This window comes from Lactuca virosa, chromosome 5 (assembly GCF_052849685.1).
Source record: "Lactuca virosa cultivar CGN04683 chromosome 5, Lactuca_virosa_CGN04683_v6, whole genome shotgun sequence".
Classification (NCBI taxonomy): domain Eukaryota; kingdom Viridiplantae; phylum Streptophyta; class Magnoliopsida; order Asterales; family Asteraceae; genus Lactuca; species Lactuca virosa.
The window spans coordinates 329,118,350-329,141,380 of NC_136430.1; the positions used below are offsets into that span (position 1 = coordinate 329,118,350).

Genomic DNA, 23,031 nt, shown 5'->3' on the forward strand with positions numbered 1-23,031 from the left:
CCCAACTAGGGGAACGAGGAATGGATAGAGGAGGATCCCGAGGAACCCATGAAGGATCCCGAGGAGCCCATGGAGGATCCCGAGGAGACCATGGAGGAGTTCGAGGAAGAGGAGATTGACAAGGACGAGGAGGAGGGTGATGATGAGTCGGACGCAGAGTCTGAGGTCATCAATCCTCCCTACATTAGTAGGGTACCAACACATCGATGGGGCTACAATGGCCCTATACCTCCTTGGGCAGATGACCTTGAGTGGTGGAGCCGACATCAGCGGCAGCGGCCAACTTTTAGTGCGGAGCGAGGTTTCTACAACCTCCACCATGGAGGACCAGCTGATCGAGCTCTTCCTGTCATGGTCCGACGGATTAGAGACATTGGCGATCAGGAAAAGGTGACCGCTAACCAGGTGATGGAGATGAGAGTCGCAGCAGAGCTTATGGAGGCCCGCACTTAGGACCTCGAGCGGGACTACTATCCGATGGAGCAGCTCATCGAGGATCTTACCACTGTGCGAGCGGAGGTAAGGGAGTACCAAGAGCGACATACTGCTCTGGAGGAGAGGGTGCGGATCGTCGAGCGCCGACTGGCCGAGCTTCAGGGCACTTCCACCTCATAACAGGCACCACCAGAGACTACTCGTCGTGAGTAGGACCTATCCTACCCACCGCTTGTTGTAGATTAGGTTATGAGTATGTAATGGTGCTACCCCTTTTCTTTTATTTTATGTATGTAGGACCGACCCTACTTCTAAGTGATTACACTATTCGCAGGGTCGTTGTGCTGACGGATTTTATCCTTGATGTATTGTGGACCTTTTCAAAGGTCAATTTTCACACATTATGTACTAAAATATTATCATTAATGAAACAGATATGTGTTTAATTTATGGATGTTGTTATCTGCTATGTTTTATCTTTCCAATTTTATTTGGTATGACAAAATTTCAATTATAAGTACAAAACAACACTCGATAACCACTAGACTTGACCTATCTGAATGCGATGTTTCATTACAATAGTATCCACATCATAACACTTATCAAAAACTTATCGAATTCCACTTTTGGCAGTAAAATGCCGCCCCGAAGGAACAACATATGCAAAACAACACCACAGCACCACCGCCACCGCCGCCTCCACCACAAATGGATTCAGCCGCATTCTAGGCGGCAGTTTCAGCCGCAGTTACTGCTGATCTTGCACATATCAGCAACAATGGCGCAAACGGAGGTGGAAATGGAGATGGGACGGGGAGTTCCAATCACGGAGATAATCAAGGATATCATAGAACATGCACATATAAGGATTTCACCAACGGAATGCCAAGGCCATTTAACAAGAGTGGAGGTGTGATAGCTCTCACTCGATGGTTTGAAAAGACTGAATCTGTCTTTGAAATCTACGGGTGTCCTGAAGAAAGTAAAGTTAAGTTCGCAACTTGTATATTTTCCGACAGGGCCCTTTCATGGTGGAACGGCCATGTCAAGGCTGTAACTCTACTGGTAGCAAACTCTATGGTGTGGGAGGATCTAAAAACTATGATGCTCGAGGAGTATTACCCCCGGGGCAAAATCCAGAAACTCGAGCAGGAATTACGGAATCTTACGATGAAAGGAGCTGACGTTGAAGCATACACTGCCAGGTTCAGTGATCTGGAGATTCTGTGTCTGGGTATGATTACGCCCGAAAGTCAGAATATCGAACGATACATCTAGGGGTTGTCTCTCCAGATCCAAGGAAATGTATTGGCTGCTAATCCCGCCACATTTGACAACGCCAAGCGCCTTGCCCAAAGGCTTGTGGATCATGGAGTGCAAAAGGGTATTATGACCCCTGCTACTGAACCAAACAAGGGAAATAACAACAGAAGAAAGTTCGGAAACAACAAAAAGGAGCAACAGACTCAGGAACCATCAAAGAAGCAATAAATTGTAGCAGTTCACGCTGCTACCACTCCTGCTACGCCAACACCAGCTGCACCAGCACCTGCATAACCATATGCAGGCTCTCTTCCAAAATGTGACAAATGTAATTTTCACCATAACGGTGCCTGTCGAGATATGCAGTGCACCAACTGTAACCGGAAAAGGCACACAGCCCCGTATTGCAGAGCACCACCACAACAGAACAACCAACCCAACAACGCTGGGGCAAGTCAAGCGTGTTATGAGTGCGAAGAGACTGGTCACTTCAAAAGAAACTGTCCCAAGGCCAACAATCGGAATGCAGGGGGAACAAGTAGAATCCTAGCGATAGGACATGAGGAGGTTGTAAAGGATCCGACGGTAGTAACTGGTACGTTCCTCCTCAACAACATCTATGCATGCATTTTATTTGATAGTGGGGAGAAGTTTCGTGAGTCATAAATTTAAACATTTACTCAGTCAAAATCCCCAAAAATTGAACGAAACTTTCATGGTGGAAATGGGAACGAATAACAATGTATTTTAGAACCAAATTACCTAAAACGGCTGACGGACTGGACGCCATTTAGGTGATTGTCGATCGATTGACTAAATCCGCCCATTTCCTGCCAATAAAGGAAACGTATAAAATGGAAAAGCTGACCCGGATCTACATAAAGGAGGTTGTGAGATTACATGGCTTGCCGATATCTATTATCAATGACAGGGATAGTAGATTTATATCACGATTTTGGCAGTCACTCTAGAGATCGTTGGGAACTCAACTCGATATGAGCACCGCCTACCATCCCCAAACAGATGGTCAGAGTGAGAGGACCATCCAAACATTAGAGGATATGCTAAGGGCATGTGTGATAGATTTCGGCAAGGCATGGGATGCCCACTTGCCACTGGTGGAATTCTAATACAACAATAGATATCACACAAGTAGCAAGGTCGCTCCATTTGAGGCCCTATACAGACGTAAATGCATATCACCCCTCTGTTGGGCTGAGGTGGGGGATACACAATTGGCAAAGGGCAAGTACCAAACAGAACTCTTACTGGGCCCGAGATTAGCATGGAAACAACTAAGAAGATTGTTCAGATTAGGGAACGACTCAAGGCGTCCAGAGACCGACATAAGAGCTACGCTGATAGACGACGGAAGCCTCTGGAATTTCAAGTCGACGATCGCGTATTGCTAAAGGTCTCTCCCTGGAAAGGGGTGATACATTTTGGAAAGCGGGGAAAATTGAATCCAATATACATCAAACCATTCGAGATCCTTGACAGGATCAGTCTGGTGGCTTACAAGCTGCAGTTACCACCAGAGCTCGGCAACGTACACCCTGTCTTTCATGTGTCGAACTTGAAGAAATGTCTATCTGATGAAACTCTCATTATCCCGCTTGATGAGATTGAAATAAATTAGAACCTCCATTTCGTTGAAGAACCAGTTGAAATAATGGACAGGGAGGTGAAACGAACAAAACAGAGTCGCATCCCCATTGTGAAGGTCCGATGGAGAGCCAAAAGAGGACCTAAGTTCACCTGGGAATGCGAAGACCAGATGATGCAAAAGTACCCACATCTCTTCCCTGGTTCTTGAAGGCTAATTTAGAATGAATTTCGGGACGAAATTCCCTCCAACAGGGGGATGATGTCACAACTAGCAATTTAGGGTTGAGATTGCGAAGCTCGTACAAAACAATTCCTCTATGTAACCTTGTTGCATCAAAATAGTGAAATTCAAACTACAATGTTATTTGAATACACATGTGCACACACTTAGAATCAACTTGTCATAACCTCATGAAAGCCCAAGTTTGATCCAATAGTTACACAAAAATCAATTTTTGGGCTTTGCTTAGAGTTCTCGGCCCGAATACCTTATTGGACCGAAAACCCTTTTCTTTGGGTCGTGTAGGACCGAAAACCCTTCTATTGGGCCAAATCAAGCCCAAAAGCCCATACACATACCAAAACCGCAAACCCTTTAAGCGCATAGGGTGTTTCGCCCCCCCCCCCCCCTAAAAACTGAAAACCCTTCCCCTAAATAAAGAATTCGTTTAGGGTTAGACAAAAAAAAAAGAAAAAAAGAAATGCTAAATGGGGTGACACCTCATGACTTTGCACCCTTATATCTAGCAAAAACCCATGCATGACTCCTAATTAACTATCAGGTATCCATATTATGCATCCATGAGACCACCAAGTAAAGACCAAGTCATTTTCCCCCTTATTTTAAGAGGGATAGGCCGATCACCCCACACCCACACACCAAAAATCATTTTCACTAATTTTGCTCTCCCAACACTCTCCTCCTTCCTCTCCAAGTTTCGTGTGCTATCTCCAAGGGAAGATACATCTTCAAGTGGTCCTAGGAAATCTTGGTAAGTTTCTTCTAGAACTCAAGTGATTTTATACACCTAAAGGTTAAGATCATCACATTTACACATCCATTTTCGTGTGTATGAACCTAGAACACTAGCAATTGTCGAGTGACCTTCAAGTTACACAAGGCTAGGGTCAACAACTTCTTTCTTCTTCTTCCTACAACTCACGAAATCTTCAAGTTGAGCTTCATATCCCCATGTTTTTCGTGTTTTTCATGCTTTTCGAGGGGGGGGGGGGAATACACGTCAAGTTTCGTTTAACCATTGGATATTTGCATGCACCAACATGTTTATGTAATGTTTTATGTTTATGATGTTGAAAACCTCATACTAAAACATCTTAAAAACATGATTTACAATCTTAACATATGCTAGATTAAGTTTGTCCATTGGATAATTTCATGCATCATGAATATGTGTTACATATGTAACAAAATTATTGTGTAAAAAGGCTAACATTATGTTTTAGCTACATAAAATCATGATGTATGTGTTTGATAACATTTTTGTCACACAAAATTTTGTGGTCATGGGTGTCCACTTCAATATGTCGAAAATTTAGAATGTATATGTCCAAGCATGATTTTAACTCATGGACACATGCATGTCCTCCTTTTAAAACTTATACAAATATTTGGATAAAATATAAAGTCTATCATTTGTGGTAATATAAAAATCTTGATTTATTAGAGTAAAACCAAAACAACATATTTTGTGTTGCAAAACTTACAATAATCGGTAAAAAGGATGTTAGACAAAAACACAAAGTTTGATATTTTTACTAAAAATAATTTTTATTAGTAAAATAGTCGAATTTACGTGTCACTACTTTGATGGTTTAAAACCCAAAATGTTATGCTATTTTTACACCATATGGTACAACTAGACACATTCATTAATGACTATTTATATAAAGTGTTATAAATAGTTTAACCAAAATGGAATACAAAACATATTTATGACAGAAAGATTTGCGTGTCATAAAATAGTATGTCATAAAACTCATAAAGCATGGATAATAAACTGCATGTCATGAAATCTGTAAAACGCGTGTCATAAACAGAATGTTATAAAACCTGCAAATCGCGTGTCATAAAACACCTGTCACGAACTTGCACTAGTAGAGTCATTTCATTATTCAATAAAGGGAGTCGAAATTTGCGTAAATCTGTTAATGCTCTAGTGAGACACTATCTTCACCGTACCTACCTAGCGTACACTCTAAGTCCTATAATTATAACCAGAGTCTCCTGGAGGGAGAGCGAGATAGTTGTGTATAGATCTATACGAGGATTGACACCCCCACACCTGAGCTGTTCGATACAGCTAGACGGGGCCAGTCTAGGGTGACAAATGACTTACCAATTCCGACGTCTGAAGAACGTCATGACAAGCATAACAGTCACATCAAGCATGGTTATAATGACTCACATAGGGATTAACTACATTTGATTTACGGGAAAACATACACTTCACTGGTTTTATAAAATATAAAACTACACACCATTTTCAGTACACTACTATCGCTATTCCGGTCTTAGGGTTTTAAGACTACAACCTTTTATACATCAGAAAATGTAGGATTTTCTGGGGAACGTACATACATATACAAGATACAAAGAAACATGCATACATACATTTTCAGTCTTTGGTATAAGACATACAACACACTATGATAGAAAATATCAGACTTTCTGGAAACATACAACATTTTCAAACAAAACAGATACAAACCGTTTTTCATACAAAAATGCTTATGAACTCACCAACATTCTATGTTGACGCTTTTCAAAATGACTTGTATTCTTAGGAAACCAGTAAGCAGGTACTTGAGCCATAGATGTTAGATATTTTGTTGCATTATGGAATTTACATTTATGTCACTTTTGTTTAATTTGTGAACAATTACAATATGTAAACAATGTAAGATTGTTATCTTAATGTATGCCGTTTGGTTGCTATGTTTCATTCATATTCAATTGTTATGATACTATACAATGATGTCATCCGCCCCCGGACGTTTCCGCCGTCCTGGTTCGGGGGTGTGACACCGTCCTTGTAAGCTTGTTTTCTAAGCTTGCCAAGGCATCTATCGATTGGTCCCTCTTCTTGGACTTTCTTCCTTAATCCTCGACAACAGGGGGCATGTTTGCTACTTCACTACTTCCTCCTTCCATAGCTACAATCTCTTGCTTGTACGAACCAGTCTATGATACAAAGTGTCACGGGATGACTCTCTTAGACTAGTCAATACCGTGTGCCACTTAGTGCTTCTCCAACTAAGTCAGTCTAACTTCGACGATCTAGATGTACTAACGAACTTAGGAAGCAAGAGTCACGACAAGGGACACTTCAAGTACGAAAAGGAATGATACGAAGTAAGAAAGAAAGCTTCTATTATATAACTCAACTTCTTTACAAGGCAACTTCTCGATGGTTTGGGCAAATTAGCCCTTCTCCCTATTTATAGGAACCTTACACCTCCTCAAGGGAAGTTTCTAGGTTCCGGACATTCCCGAGTATTCTAGATCATTCTTACAAGATCTTATTCTACATACAAAATTCTATAAGGTTCTATACTACTCTTTTGTGTCCTAGAGGATTCTACGATGGTCTAGGATCTTCTGTATCGTTCTAGCTTCCTCTAGTGCTCTCTTGATTATTCCGGATCGTTCCATCATGTTCCGCGGACACCTATAATTTTCTAGCATCTTCCGGGGTCTTGTAGAGTATTCTTGATCTCTTCGGATACTTCTCGAGGATACTTGATCGTTCCGGAGTTCTCTAGACGAACGTGGAATTTTCCAGAAACTCGGTCAGTGACATACAGCTCCAAACCGGGTACCGTAGACAAGCGTACTCAGAATTTATTATATGATAAATGCTACTATATTTACCTGAATATTCTTTTAAGACACAAGCTTTTAAAATGACACAAGCTTTTAAAACATAAGTTTTAAGTATTAAGGGTTGCAACACGCAATGAGAAGGTACCTTCCCCAAAGAGAGGTTGATGAGCAACATTTGACTTCTTGAACTTTATAATTACATCCGTGATACTTCTTTTCTTTATCATATAACGTGTATACTCTATTTTATATAAATTAAATAAATTGTTTACTTAATCACATAATTTATTCATGAAAATATATTTTCTTAGATCTAAACATATTTTACTTAATGTTACACTCAATCGTCAAATATATCATTAAAAAGCTTATCAATCACTCATAACAATTTTTTTTTTACGAATCGGACTTGAATGTTTTTATATCTTGAATGAAAGCATTTAAATCGGAGTATGATGATCCACCTTCTTTAACAGCTGCCGTCGCCTTTTCTTTCAGCACCTGAGCTCGCCTTCTCATTTCATCTCCTTCTTCACCACCCATCAACCTCACCACCGCTTTCTCAATCGCCACCCTCTCCACGCCGTCGCAGCTTGAAGTCGCACTCCACTCCACATCCCCAATCGAAACCCCAATTTTCAAAACATCTGTCACCAGTTTCGCATTATAGAACTGCTCCGCCATCACTGGCCAAGCCACCATAGCCACACCACCGGTGATACCTTCCAACACCGAGTTCCACCCACAGTGTGTAACGAACCCACCGACAGATTCATGGTCAAGAATCAAAATTTGAGGCGCCCACCCTTTTCCGTTCACCCGCCGTCCTTTCTTGAAATCCTTCCGGCAACCACCGTTCCTGTTCGTTCTTGATGACCCAAATGAAATCTTCGTTGCATGCTTCAAGCCCCATAGCGATCTCGTACACTTGAGAGCAAGTAACTTTCACAATCGTTCCAAAGCTTACGTAAACAACTGAATCCGGTGCCTTGAATTCCAACCATTTAAGACATTCGTGTTCATCAATGGCTGATTTCTTCCCTCTTTCGGATTAATCTTCTGTGTTCCTGTCACATAACGAAACTGGTCCTATATGCCATCCTTTCCTGTTCATTACTTCACGATAATGGTGGACGTACTCCGGCTTAAGCTCATAGAAGCTGTTAAAAATCACTCCATAGCTCTTCACCTCTGCTTCTATTGCTTCAATAAACACCTTCAGGAAACCTTTAAACGCTTCTGAGTCCAGCTGAGGCAGTTGCTTTCTAGTTAACTTTATCTCATGGGGAAGATGAGGGACGATAAAAATTTCCGAATCGGATGAAACATTTTTAGCATGGTCAAAGAGTCCCACTGCGTTTGCAACACAACTTGGGAAGAACCCAGTTCCACTGAAAACGATTCTGGGGATGTTGAATTTGGCTGCCAATAAAACATGTCTGCAACGATGCAACTCGGGTGGGATTCCTGAATAAATTGCTCTACAGGCTCCTGAAGCATCCACATGGCTTCGAAGAAAATGGATAAGAACTCATCAGAAACGGCTTGATCGGGGTTCTCACTTCCGGCCGGTAAACCCACTTCTGTGTCTTTTGAATTGGATGATATGGAGCTCGATTTGGTGATCGTAGTTGGTGGTTTTTTGGATATTGATCCGGAGAAGCGATGTGCGTTTGTTTGGGTGGTGATAATGGTGGTTTTTAGGCCTCGGGAGGTCATGAGTACGGCCATGTCGGCCATCGGAATCATGTGGCCGTATGCCATGAATGGGAAGAAGACTACGTGACAGTTGGCCATCGCTGAATGTCTCTTGTGTTATCTACTAGGGATGTTGCTAATAGAAGACAAGTTCAAATGAAAAACCCTTCCTTTTAAAAAGAAATCTTTTTATTTTACTTTTATATTTTAACCTTCTAACTTCTAAAAAGAAATATTAAAACTACACTTTCACCCCATTTTTTGTGCATAGATCCTGGTCAAAATTGCCGTTTTCTTATAATCCTTTGTCATATCCTCACCCATAAAATCCACGATCAACGTATACATTTTTTATTTTATTTTTCATATCATTAACACTGTTATATTTATATACTAGGTTAATACATTTTGGAAATCATGGTTACGAAAAACAAACATTATTTATCATTTAAAATCATAATATGACAAATCAAATATTTGTAAAGAAGTACTAAATTACAAAGATAGAAATTTTATCTGTAAATTACAAAGATGGAAATTGTATCTGTAAGTTTAGCGACGCAGCTTGTTGCCTGTTTGTCTTTCATCGATATGTATTGAACTTTATTTAGTTAAATTATATATACATTGTTTTGAATATTCGATCAATCTACATTTTGTATATATAACATTTGCTAAAATGACGATTGTATTGTAACGTCTCAATTTCACAACCAAAATTTTCATTTTTACTTAGGGAACAACTGCTCATTTTCAGAAAACAATACGAGAAAACCAATGGTTCCAAAGTACATTGTTTAAAATCGGAGTATTATAGTAAAACGCAGAATCTTCATTGCTGCCGATGAATGTGTACAATCACGTATTCACCTTTCCACGATCACTGATGATACCTGAAGACAATAACAACTGGGTAAGCACAAAGCAAACTGAATTTCCCCATAATACCCCATACAGTACAACATAATAATTAGGTAAAGGTTATCAGCAGCCCTAGGACTATTAACGGTCCTGAATAACACATACAACACAACAATATAAACAACTATGGGTTATCAGCAACCTTGGGGACTATCAGCGGTCCCAGTGGACTACCAGCATGCCTTGTAGATTAACAGCACCCCTCATGGGTTATCAACAATCCTGGGGACTATCAGCAGTCAAGAAGTATCAGCAACTTAGTTCATATATAATAACAATCAACAGATGACACCCAACTTACCAGCATCTATATACTACCACACAGGCAAGTATAGTGAAAAAACTCACTACTGCCTACTAGACTCCTCACAGCATATTGCTCTGCTACCGGAAAATCGTCATGGAATGCGTAACCATAAGTAATCAGAGGTGAGATAGTTACCCAAACAGATGATCCTACTCTAGAGCCACAACCAAACAAGGAACACGCAAGAAAGCCTAAATCAAGAGTTCTCAGGCTATCGTACATGGCTACATACGGCCCTGAGGCATTCCACTAGACAATAACCAGCCTACTGCTACTCTAACCAGCATACCACTGATGTTCTATCCTAGCACATAAGAATATGAATATATCTAACAGCTCAATTACCAGCCCACCGGTACTCTAACCAGCATACCACTACTGTTGCATTCTAACACATAAGAGTATGAATATACAGCTCACACCAACACAACGACATCTTATATACAAGGATACATATCCAAAACTAGTGACTCGACATTGGTGCCTTCAACCCACATGTAGAATGAAGAAAACTCACCTGAATCGAAGAACCCATAAACACTGCGACTCATCCCATTTTCTGCATTGTTTGCTCCCACGAACCTTCTAACACCAAAACATTATAGAATCTTAATCAACAACCCAAATCCTTCAAGTTTGACTCATAGTCAAACTTGTCAAAAAGTCAACGGTCAACAGACAACAAAAGTCAACTGCCAAATGACCCTCACGACGTGACCATCTATGGCTCACGTTGTGAGCCACTAAGGGACAAATAATCAAGACTCTTGATCCTCACGATGTGACAGGCATAGTCTCACGTTATGAGATCACTCTGAATGGCATTTTAATGCAAAAACTCCTTAATCCATTAACCCACTAATCTATCTTCTCGAGAAGACTTCCTAACACCCTAAAGACCATAAAAATCGATGTTTTAAGGTCTTGTATGTCCAATGCAAGACTTGAGCTCAAATTAGGGAATTCATGAAGAAAAAGGATGTCAAAACCTCAAGCATGAGCTCAAACATCCTCCAAACTTCATATCCATCATATATAATCACCAAGGGCCTCTAAGGACCCATAAAGTTGCTAACTTTATGAAGTCCCAACACTCTAACCCATCAAACCATGGATAAACATACATAAAACTTTAGATCTAGCAACAAGGAATCATAAAGCTTGAATCTTGGTTACTCACAATGGTCCAAAGATGTTGCTAGAAGATGCAAATAAAGCTTCCAAACTGAATCTATGCTCCAATGGTGATCCCTTCTTCTTCAAACCACCAAAACACCATCAAAAGCTAAAAAAATCTCAAAGAGGGGCTAGGGTTAGGGTTTTTCTGTGTTTGAGGACGAATGAAGCTGTTAAGGAACCCTAAAATGAAGTTATGGGATTTAAATACGAAGGGAAACCTAAAAATTCATGGGCTTGGACTGCAGCGCATCTCACATAATGAGCACATAAGTCTCACGTCGTGAGCTCAGTTTAAATCAAAATTTCCATTTACCACTTCTCACATCGTGAACACATATGCCTCACGTTGTGACACCTAGTTTTACCCAAAAACCATGCTTTTGAATCCTTGAAGCCCAAAACCGATCTGTTCTAGAAACTGGGTGTTACATATATAATGCAATATAAATTTGAATAGAATGATAAAAACAAAATAATTCACGAAAATGACATTATGAGTATCTTTTGAAAATATAAGAGCTTGAAACATAAGTAATACAAAACATTTTGCTATGTGTCAGCAAAATCATGATAGAAAAAGTCTTTTAATAAAATGTTACATAAATGGTCCCTATGGTAGAATTTATCACAAAATGATCCTTGTGGTATTAAACGGTCACAACATGAAATCATGAAACTTTTTCTTATTAAGCATTATATTTTTAAAAATCTAATTATAACATTGTATTTTCAAATGAAATGAAAGTTAATATAAAGGAAAGTAAGATGCTATATATAAAATATACATAACTAAAAGGTGATTTTTTTCAAGTAAATTATATTATGCTGAATAGACAAAAATAAATTTAAACGTAAACTTTGAATCTTTAAATCAAGCCATAGAAATTAACACTTACATGTTACAATCAAGAATACATGTGATTTACTAAAAAACTAGGTGTAACCTCGCGCCTTGCGCAAGAATGCATTTAAGTGGTTAAAATAATTATGGGAAAAAATAGAAATATGTTAAAATTTACGTTTTTAGTCATGTTTTGGGCATTAACCGAATTATCAAATAACATAAAAATCCATCAACTTATATTTTGATACTATCTAATATAGTCCATACCTTATAAACTTTACTTTTACTTTTATAATATCCAATATATATTATAAGTTTTTGTATAACATTAATATAATCTACTTTTCTTATGTCCGATAATATTTTTTGGATAAAATAAGAAATAAGTTGTTTTTAATGAGCTATTAATAAACAATATTGAACTAATAAACTTTGTGTTACACCAAAACATCCAAGGTTTCATATATGAACTTTCAAATATTAAACATTGAAATTAAGAATAAAGTCATACAAAATATATTATTATACATAAATGTCATCAAGAGTTTTAAAATAAGTCGATTAGTAAATATGATATTTAATTTTAATTACATATTTTGCAAGGCGTACGTTTGGCTTTATGTTGGTGCGTCGAGAATCATCTTCCTTAATTTGTACCTAAAAAATTAAGGTGGATAGGAATATAAAATAGATATTACTAAGCATTAATATAAATAATTAAAAAGGGTATGTGGATCTCCTACCATCGATTAAAGACAACATACCTCTCTAGTGGTATCGATTCCTATGTGAAATTGAAGTAGTCATTCTATATACACCTTGTTTTCTAATTACATAAACAAATATGAGCAACCAAACATAAAAATATTATCTTTATGTAGGAAAAATATTTTAGTTAACTAACAAATTAAATAATATAAGTTTAAGAGTTAGGAGTTTCAAAACATTAATATTTTTATTAATCAATCAATTAAGTAACACATGTTGAAATTTTTACAATCATTATTAAAAAGCATTTGAAATATTAGATTTTAAATGAATTTTGGTTGAAGTGTTTTGACCTCTATTATAATATATATATATATATATATATATATATATATATATATATATATAGAGAGAGAGAGAGAGAGAGAGAGATGGAAAGTATAACATATGTATGAGTTTTAATTATTTATCTTTTTGAAACAGTACAATTACAAAACAAAAATAAAAACATATTTAAAATATTTAATTAAATATTTTCGACATCACCCTATATAACATATGATCAATATATTAACAATTAAACCACAATATACAACGACTGTATTACAATAATCCAAAAACGAAGAAAATATAAAAACGAATTAGTATAACAAACTTACAAATTAAAAGCTCTAATATAATAGCATATCTCCAAAAGTGGTCAAAAGACCTCAACCAAACACAAAAACCTTTAAGTTTGTTTTCTTTAATTTGTATATGATTTGTATGCATGTATTCCCAAAAGATTGGCCTTTTTATAGTAAACTTTTCACTAAATGCTAATTTAACATAATATAAGTTATAAAACTTTTGAGTGTTAAATCATAATTAAGAAAACTTTAGAGTTGCATTAGTTAAAAAATGCTAGCTTTATAAGTATGTATGATACAAACACCATAGAAAATTAGAAATGCATGTTACACCCGTGAATTTCTACTTTCAACCGATTTTACTTTTTAGATTAAAAAAAAACTAAAAGCCATAAAGAAATTTAAAAAAAAAAAACTAAAAGCCACAAATAAGAAATGATAAAAACGCCACCCCATATTCACATTTGTTTCTTTATTGTCCCATATATGCTTCTCCCTAATTTTAACCTCCACCCTATGTTCACCTTTGTTTATCTATTGTACCATATATGCTTCTCCTTGATTTTAACCTCCATATCTCCCAATGCAAATTTTTTATATGAATTTTATAATTTAAAAATACACTTAATTTGGAAATGTGCTTACACATGTGGTCAGTTAAAGTAAAATGTTTAGATATATGAATTAAGTCATTAAACATAAGTTTCTTGATTAACATATTGTAAATTATTGTACATGGAATTAGATTATTCTTTAAAACATTGTAAGGTGGTGGTTGTGGATATTTAAAACATCTCATCTCATCAGTTGAATAAACCAAGAAAATCCAAACCTAAGTTGTAAGAATATAATTTTGAGATTATTGTATAAAACGTCAAAAAAAAAATTAAAATGCAACTCACATTGGCATTTAATCGAGCACCTAGTGGTCATAGTGACGTGTTGATAACCTTGTTCAACCCCATTAAACTTGCATAATGCCATGAATGGGAGGGAACTTGGCCTATGTTCAAGACTTCCAATATACTTTATCTCTTGTATTTCATGATGCACAAGTTTTGTTTTCTCAAAATCTGTTCAATTGGAAATTTACAAAGTAAGCAAAATATCATTATGTGATAATCACAATGGATAATTACATAAAAGTAAACTGGAAGAAAATATATGCATTCAATTTTTCTAGAAGAAAGTAACAATATGATCACAAATTACCAAAATAGAAACACAAACAAACAACAAAAGTTCTTTATATTTTTCTGCATATATTCAAAATCTTGATAAAGAAATCATATTAAACCGGTGTTTTGATGTGCTTTAAATCCAAATGATTAAGAATTTTCAAGAATTGAGAGTCTTAATAAGAGGGTGTTTGGCATTGTTTTTAGAATAGCTTTTTAACTTTTAACTTTTTTAAAAAGTCAAAAAAATGCAAAAGATGTTTGGATAGTAAAAAAAATTCTTTTGGAATGACTTTTTGCAAAGAGGAATTTTAGGGTTTCAAAAAGTCAAATTTTGTGACTTTTTGTGATTTTTTGGGACTTTACATATAAAAGTTAGACCAAAAGTCATTTTATTAATCCAAACACATTTTAAATATCATCTTTTGCAAAAAGTCCTTCTATAAAAAGTCCTTCTACCAAAAGAACTTTTGATGTTCAAAAGCAATCCCAAACACCCCCTAATAACAAAAAACTTAAGAAACTGCTTCTTGATAAAACTCACTAGTTATCTATATCACTTTCAAAACGTTCGTAACAAACACACATGAAGTTGACTTTATTTTCCCTTCAAAACCCTTTTCATTAATTACCCTCAATATATATACAAGATACAAAGATAATGATACACATGCCAAACACATGGGTCGAATACAAAACAATATAAATACATATACATAATATACTATGCTAACAGCCCCCCGTAGATTGAACGGGGGTGATTCACGAACGTTCAAGCTGGATCTGAAATCAAGGAATAAAGAAGAGGGCAGACTCTTTGTAAAAATATATGCATACTGAGACGAAGACGATACATGAAGAACATGTATATGACTGGTGGCAGTAGTACCTCGAACATAACGCAGAATGCGTTTGAGAGCAGTGAAGTGAGGCTCCCGCGGGTCATGCATGTATAGACAAATCTGTTACACAGCATAAGTGATGTCAAGCTGAGTAAATATGAGATATTGTAAAGCACCGACTAAACTACGATATAAAGTGGGATCTGCAACAGGTGGTCCAGATCCATCAAGCTTGGTAGATAAATCAGCAGGAGTAGAAGCGGGTTTGCAATTAGACATAGCAGCTCGATCAAGAATCTCAGTGGCATATTTTTGTTGAGACAAGAATAACCCATTGGCCAAGCGAGTAGCTGAAACCCCCAGAAAATAGTGAAGATCACCAAGATCATTCATAGAGAACTTTAAGCTCAATAAAGAGATGATGTGGGTCAGTAACTCAGGGGAAGAACCGGTAAGAACAATATCATCCACATATAATAATAAGTATGTCGTAAGAGAGTCGTGTTTGTAGATAAACAAAGATGTGTCACATCTACTATGAACAAAACCAATGCGTGAAATGAACATGGAACACTTCTGAAACCATGCCCTAGGAGCTTGCTTGAGACCATAAAGAGATCTCTGAAGAAGTTCTAGTCGAGTAGGATCTCGAAATCCCGGTGGCTATTGCCCTAGGAGCCTGCGTACACCATGGTTACTCCACGTATGCCCAGCGTACGTGGATGGGATCCGAGATCATCAGGAGGCTAGTACGCTAAGCATACTCATAGAGTACGCCCGTGTACTAGCAAAGGACCATATTGAAAACATTTTAACATAAGGGACTAAGGTCCCGTTTAATAGTTTCTGTCTGGGAAAGTGCTTTATGGTAAAGTGTTGTCTGGGAAAGTTTTCTAACTGGGAAAGAAACCATATTGTTTGATTGTACATCTGATTGACTGTGCTGAATGATGAAACATGACCCGGTTTATGTCCGATAGTGGTGGGATGGATGAGATTTTTAAAATAAGTTAGGATGGTGGTGGTGTTGTCCAAAAAAAAAGAATTAATCCAATAAAAATGAATTAAAAAAATTAACTAAAAGAAATTAATAATCCAATAAGGTAGTATTTATTAATATAAAAATATTATATATTATAAATAATATTTATGAATATATAATAATCCAATCAAAAGAATTAATCCAAAAAAGAATTATTTAAAAGAAATTAATAATCCGATAAAATAATATTTATTAATACATAAATATTATATATTAAAATAATATTTCTTAATATAAAATAATACATTAAAAAAGTAATAATTCAATAAAAAATAAATTTAAAAAACTTAATAATCCAAGAAAGAAAGAAAGATGCGGAGTTTGGTGCATAATTGTCTTTCAAGTCCATTCGGCCAGAAAGATATGATTTTGGGGCTTTCTGGGAAAGACATATCTTACCGGGAAAGACCAATTTTTTTGTACAAATCAAACAGTCTTTCCGGTCCATTCAGCTAAAAAGATCTGTTTGGACCTGGAAAGATGCGTATCAAACGGGGCCTAAAAGAGGAACTTACCCGAACTTGAATGTACAAACGCAAAGAACCACCAAGTTGAAAGCTTAATACCTTATGGAGTTGGCAAATGAAATGGAAACTCTGGATCTACAAGCTTGAGCTCCTCCTAGCTTCCAAGATGGACTTCTCCTTCTTCAAAATGCACCAAAAACACACAAAAAGGCTCAAACAACACTCAAGAGGATTAGGGTTTCGAGTTGAGTGTCAAGGAGGGTGGAGGATGAAGATAAGGAAGGCCTTAAGGGTTTAGAGTCTTTAAATAGAGCTTAAAACCCCGAAAATCAGGGCTTTTACCCTGTGTGGTTACGCCCAACATAACTTGCGTTACGGCCTACGTAAGGTAATAAACCCTCGTGCCTGATTAATGAACTACGTCGTGCGTAGTTTGCAATATATGCGCTGCGTAGACCCTTAATTCCCATAAACATAATTTTAAAAATCCAAAGGAAATATACCTGAGGAACGGGTATTACATCCTCATACGAAATTAGATTTTAGCATTCTTTATACTCACAGGTTCATAATTATGATTACTATGACTTTCGTTTAGATTAATTATCTTAAATAATCTTCTATTTAAAAATGTTATTTTATCACTCAACAATAAATATACAAGATTTTCTACAAATATTATGTACTCATAATATTTGTCCACATAATGTGTACACAGTAAATAAATATTTATATAGTTTGTAACACATACGATGAAGTCTTATTTATTTATTAGAATTTATCTTATTTGTGGATTTTAAAATTATTCAATAAAATAGATAATCTCTTAAACGTCTAACCCGAATTCGCGTGCGTTACATATGTGGTAGGGTAGTTTATAGTTGATGGTGTAACACCTGTTTCAGGTATGAGTCAATTCATTATATTTTTAAGTTTTTATTCTTGGGTGGCCACGGCATGGTGGAGATTCACCACGACATGGCGTTATTTTCATGATCATGGGATTTAATGACCCGCCACAGTATGGCAGCGGATTTTGGAGAAAACCCTAATTCTTGGGCTTTGGGCCCGATTTAAAGGACATTATGGCTAATGTTTCATGATCATTCATGATCATTCAGCCTTCATTACCCTCTCAAGCTCAAAAAACCGAACCCTAGCCTCCCTTGTTAAGTGTTGAGCTCTTTGTGGTGTTTTGTTGCATTTTGAAGTAACCAGAAGAAGGTGTTAGCCCAAGGATCAAGCAACAACTCCTCTCCATCTTTGGAATCACTCTCTGGACCATTTGTAAGTCTTAATTTTCTATCTTGATGATTCTTTGGTTGTAGATCTAGTTTCTTAGTGTATTTTGGTCCATAAGAAATGTTTGGTTTGTTTGAAGTGATAAAGGTTGCAACTTTATGACTCTCATGTGTCCTATGAACAATATATCTTGTAGATCTAGACTTTGGTTGGGGTTCTTGACCTTGCATGAGTTTTTGGTCACTTTTAGCTCATTTTGACCTAAAATGGATACTAGACATGCATTGGAGATGAATGTGAGTAAAGCACCCACCTTTATGCTAGATCTGATATTGGAAACTCTTTTAGAGTGGTTAGGTCAAGGAATTTTTGGATTAAGCGATTAATGGTTAAGTCCTTGTTATATTTTGCCTTATTTGGACCTAGGGTTTGGGATTTTAATCTCTTTGGGTGTCTTAATGGATAAAGTTGGAAACTTTATCCATTTAGACCATAGAATGAACCAAATCTGAGCTTTGGAGCGTTTAGAATCAAAGAAAATGGGTTAACCCATTAAGCTGTTAGGAACCCAATGCCCACGACGTGGCGACTGGGAAATGGTCGGCTGTATTTTCGTATGTAGGCCACGATGTGGTCATGGATGGCCATGACGTAGAGGTTGACTAAAGTCAACATTGACCGTTTACTTTGACTGTTGACTTTTTAACCAGTTTGCCTTTGGTCAATTGAGAGGAGTTGAGAACTTGGAAGGGCAAAAATGTCTTTTGCCCAAATGAGGGTTTGTTGTGGTATTTGGGCTTGCTGAGTTGGGGATTTATCGTGATAGCTAATTAGGGTTTGGTTTTGGTTATGTTTAGTGGGAGAGACTTCAGCACCAGCATGTCATGGGATGACTCTTTTAGACTAGTCAATACTGTGTGCCACTTAGTGCTTCTCCGACTAAGTCAGGCTAACTTCGACGATCTAGATGTACTAACGAACTTAGGAAGCAAGAGTTACGACAAGGGACACTTCAAGAAAGCTTCTATTATATAACTCAACTTCTTTACAAGGAAACTTCTCGATGGTTTGGGCAAATGAGCCCTTCTCCCTATTTATAGGAACCTTACACCTCCTCAAATGGAAGTTTCTAGGTCCCGATCATTCTTGACTAATCTAGACTCTTCCTATTATATACATGGATTTTACAAGACTCTAGAATATGGTATACTTGTCTACGATGTTCTAGAAATCTCTAGGTCGTCCCTACATTATCCGAATCATTCTTGTATGATCTAGCGTGTTCTAGATCGTTCCACAGTCTTCCGGGTCATTCTAGCTTCTTCTAGTGCCTTCTTGATTATTCTAGATCGTTCTCCTTTGTTCCACGGACATCTATAATATTCTAGTATCTTCCAGGGTCCCGTAGAGCATTCTTGATCTCTCCGGAGACTTCTCGAGTATACTTGATCGTTCCAGAGTTCTCTAGACGATCGTGGAATTTTCCAGAAACTTGGTCCGTGACACCCTCCCCCACTTAAACCCTTGACGTCCTCGTCAAGTCTTCTATACATATGTCTCGATCTTGTCACGGAGCTACTTCGTGTCTTTTCTTTTTCTCCAAAGTATTGCTTCGAGTAAGGTGTGCTTTTATTTCTCAACGTACCTTGAATCCTACTTCTTCTCTCAGCCTCATAACTTCTTGAGTAAATCTTCAAGGGGGATATGGATCCCTGTTCCTTCATGTATGCCTTGTTTTCTCGAATTTCCCTTTTTGGCTTCATATTCTCCTTGATCATATTACTCTGGCCATGACACATGTGCATACTTCCTTCTCTCTCGGGGCCTTTAAGAAACTTCATAGTTGAAAGGGTTCGAGCTTTTGTCTTGCTTCTTTCCAAGGGAATTATATGAATAGTTGATCCCTTGGTTATACGCATGGTGTTGTCTCTTTCGAACGACCAAGGACATACCATATCCAGGAAATCCATTCCTAGTACCATGCGATAGTCGTCCATCGGAACCACTATCAAGTCGATGGTCCCTTCCCATTCTGCAATCTTCATGGGTATTCGACGAGAAACTCCTAGGATCGGATTAGATGGAGAGTTGACAACTTTCAACCGACCTAACTCCTTTGTATAATGAATACCCAACTTCCTGGCTTCTTCCTCTGCGATGAAACTATGTGTTGCTCCGGAATCTACTAGCGCCTTAGTGTTCATTGCATTCACTCTGGCTTGGACGAACATGAGACTCCCTCCTTTATTTTCTTCCCTCTTAGATGATTTTATCTCATCTTTCGATATTGAGTTTAGAAAACGCATTGAGCTTATTTGTGCTTCGTCTTCTTCTTCTTGCAACACCATCGCATAGAAGGTCTTTTTCTTCGGACAGTCTCGGATCAAGTGAGGACCATCACACAAGAAGCACTTGATCTCCTTCCGTTCTTCTCTTCGGTATCTTCGTTCGATTACTTTTCCTTTCGTATTCAACGGTTGGGGTGTGTCTTGTTTTGGCTCCGGTTCTGACATAGTTTGTTCTCCCCCACCATTCTTCTTAATCGTGCTTTCTCTTCGAAATTCCATTAGATCTTCTGCCACGGCGATAGCTTCGTCTATGTCTCTAACATTTCTCCTCTTGAGCTCATTATAAGCCCAAGATTGTAGTCCATCCATGAAATAAAATAGTTTGTCTTTCTCTTGCATGTCGGGTAACTCTAGCATCAAGCTCGTGAACTCGACTATGTAGTCTCGGATGGATCCACTATGCTTTAGCCCACGAAGTTTCTTCATCGCTATGTGTTCAGCATTGTGTGGGCAGAATTGTCTCTTAAGTTGCCTCTTGAACTCTTCCCAGGTGTCTATGGTGTATAAGCCCTTTTCAATGTCTCCGTGCTTCCTTCTCCACCATAGAGTTGCACTTTCACATAGGTAAAGGACTGTCGTATCGACCTTCATCTTGTCTTCCTTTACTTGGCTAGCATTGAAGTAACTTTCCATTGACCAAAAGAATTCGTCAAGTTCTTTAGGGTCGCGTTTTCCTCCATACTTCAATGGTTTGGGTGCGTCCGTGTGTGCCAACTTACTCGCAACGGCTCCTCCGGCGATTGCTGCCTTGCACAAGTTTACTTCAACTTCCAGCGTAGCTACCTTCTCACGGAACTCATTCCGCAAGGTGTTGATAAGTCCAAGGACTTCTTCCTTGATGACACCGATGGACTCCTTCAATCCATCGCTCGTGTCACTTATCTCTGCAACGAACTGATCAACGGTATCCTTCCACTCAAGGATCTCACCGACGCTAATCTCCACCTTTGTAAGCTTGTTTTCTAAGCTTGCCAAAGGGTCAACGGACTGGTCCCTCCTCCTGGACTTCCTTCCTTTCTCTTCGACGACAGGGGGAATGTTAGCTACATCACTTCCTCCTTCCATTGCTACAATCTCTTGCTCGTACGAACTCTGGCTCTGATACCACTTGTCACGGGATGACTCTTTTAGACTAGTCAATATCGTGTGCCACTTAGTGCTTCTCCGACTAAGTCAGGCTAACTTCGACGATCCAGATGTACTAACGAACTTAGGAAGCAAGATTTACGACAAGGGACACTTCAAGAAAGCTTCTATTATATAACTCAACTTCTTTACAAGGAAACTTCTCGATGGTTTGGGCAAATGAGCCCTTCTCCCTATTTATAGGAACCTTACACCTCCTCAAATGGAAGTTTCTAGGTCCCGATCATTCTTGACTAATCTAGACTCTTCCTATTATATACATGGATTTTACAAGACTCTAGAATATGGTATACTTGTCTACGATGTTCTAGAAATCTCTAGGTCGTCCCGACATTATCCAAATCATTCTTGTATGATCGAGCGTGTTCTAGATCGTTCTAAAGCCTTCTGGGTCGTTCTAGCTTCTTCTAGTGCCTTCTTGATTATTCCGGATCGTTCTTCTTTGTTCCACGAACATCTATAATATTTTAGTATCTTCCAGGGTCTCGTAGAGCATTCTTGATCTCTCCGGAGACTTCTCGAGTATACTTGATCGTTCCAGAGTTCTCTAGACGATCGTGGAATTTTCCAGAAACTTGGTCCGTGACAAGCAGCTCATGTGTGAGATATATTTGTTGTTTGAATGAGTTGAGTCTCTTTAATGTAATTGTGGGTCGAAGGTACCAATGCAGACCCATTGGATTATGTCAATAATCTTCCAAATACATCAGAGTCAAATAAAATGCGGAACAATATGGTGTGAACGATGCGATCATTCCGAGTTCTTCCCCTTCGTTCTGGAAGTACCTGAAACATAAATTGAAAATCATAAGCACGAAGCTTAGTGAGTTCCCCAAGATACCTCACACCATACATATCAAACATACAATGGGCCATGCCCAACAACCATCGGGCCCCGCCCGGCATCAGTCCCCGCTCGGAATAGATATGTCAATAACATGAGATGGACCCCGCCTTGTATCAGGCCCCGCCCGGAATTCATACAGACACATAAATCACATGCAAGAATCACTAAGATAAATAACATACAGCATACTGATCAGGCCCCGCCTTGCATCGGACCCCGCCCAGTAGACCTATCACATAACATACATGCAAGAGTCACACAGAAAACTAGCATCCTAATCATAATAAACCATGGGCCAGCATTGGTGCCTTCGACCCGCCAATCATAGTTAGAAAACTCACCTCAAACTACTGAATATTAGATAAAAGCTCGGACTGCTGATCAAGGAAATCTCCACACTAAACACCATCAAATAATACCTAATTAATAATTGGTCCACAACCCATAACTGGAATCCTAGTCCAAGTGTCCAACACCTAGGGT

At 38.0% G+C, this 23,031-nt stretch overlaps 1 pseudogene; it reads right to left on the minus strand.

Moving 5' to 3' along the window:
- Positions 1-7,525: 7,525 nt before the first annotated feature.
- LOC145112260 (scopoletin glucosyltransferase-like) lies at positions 7,526-8,978 on the minus strand (annotated as a pseudogene).
- Between the last annotated feature and the right edge of the window lie 14,053 nt (positions 8,979-23,031).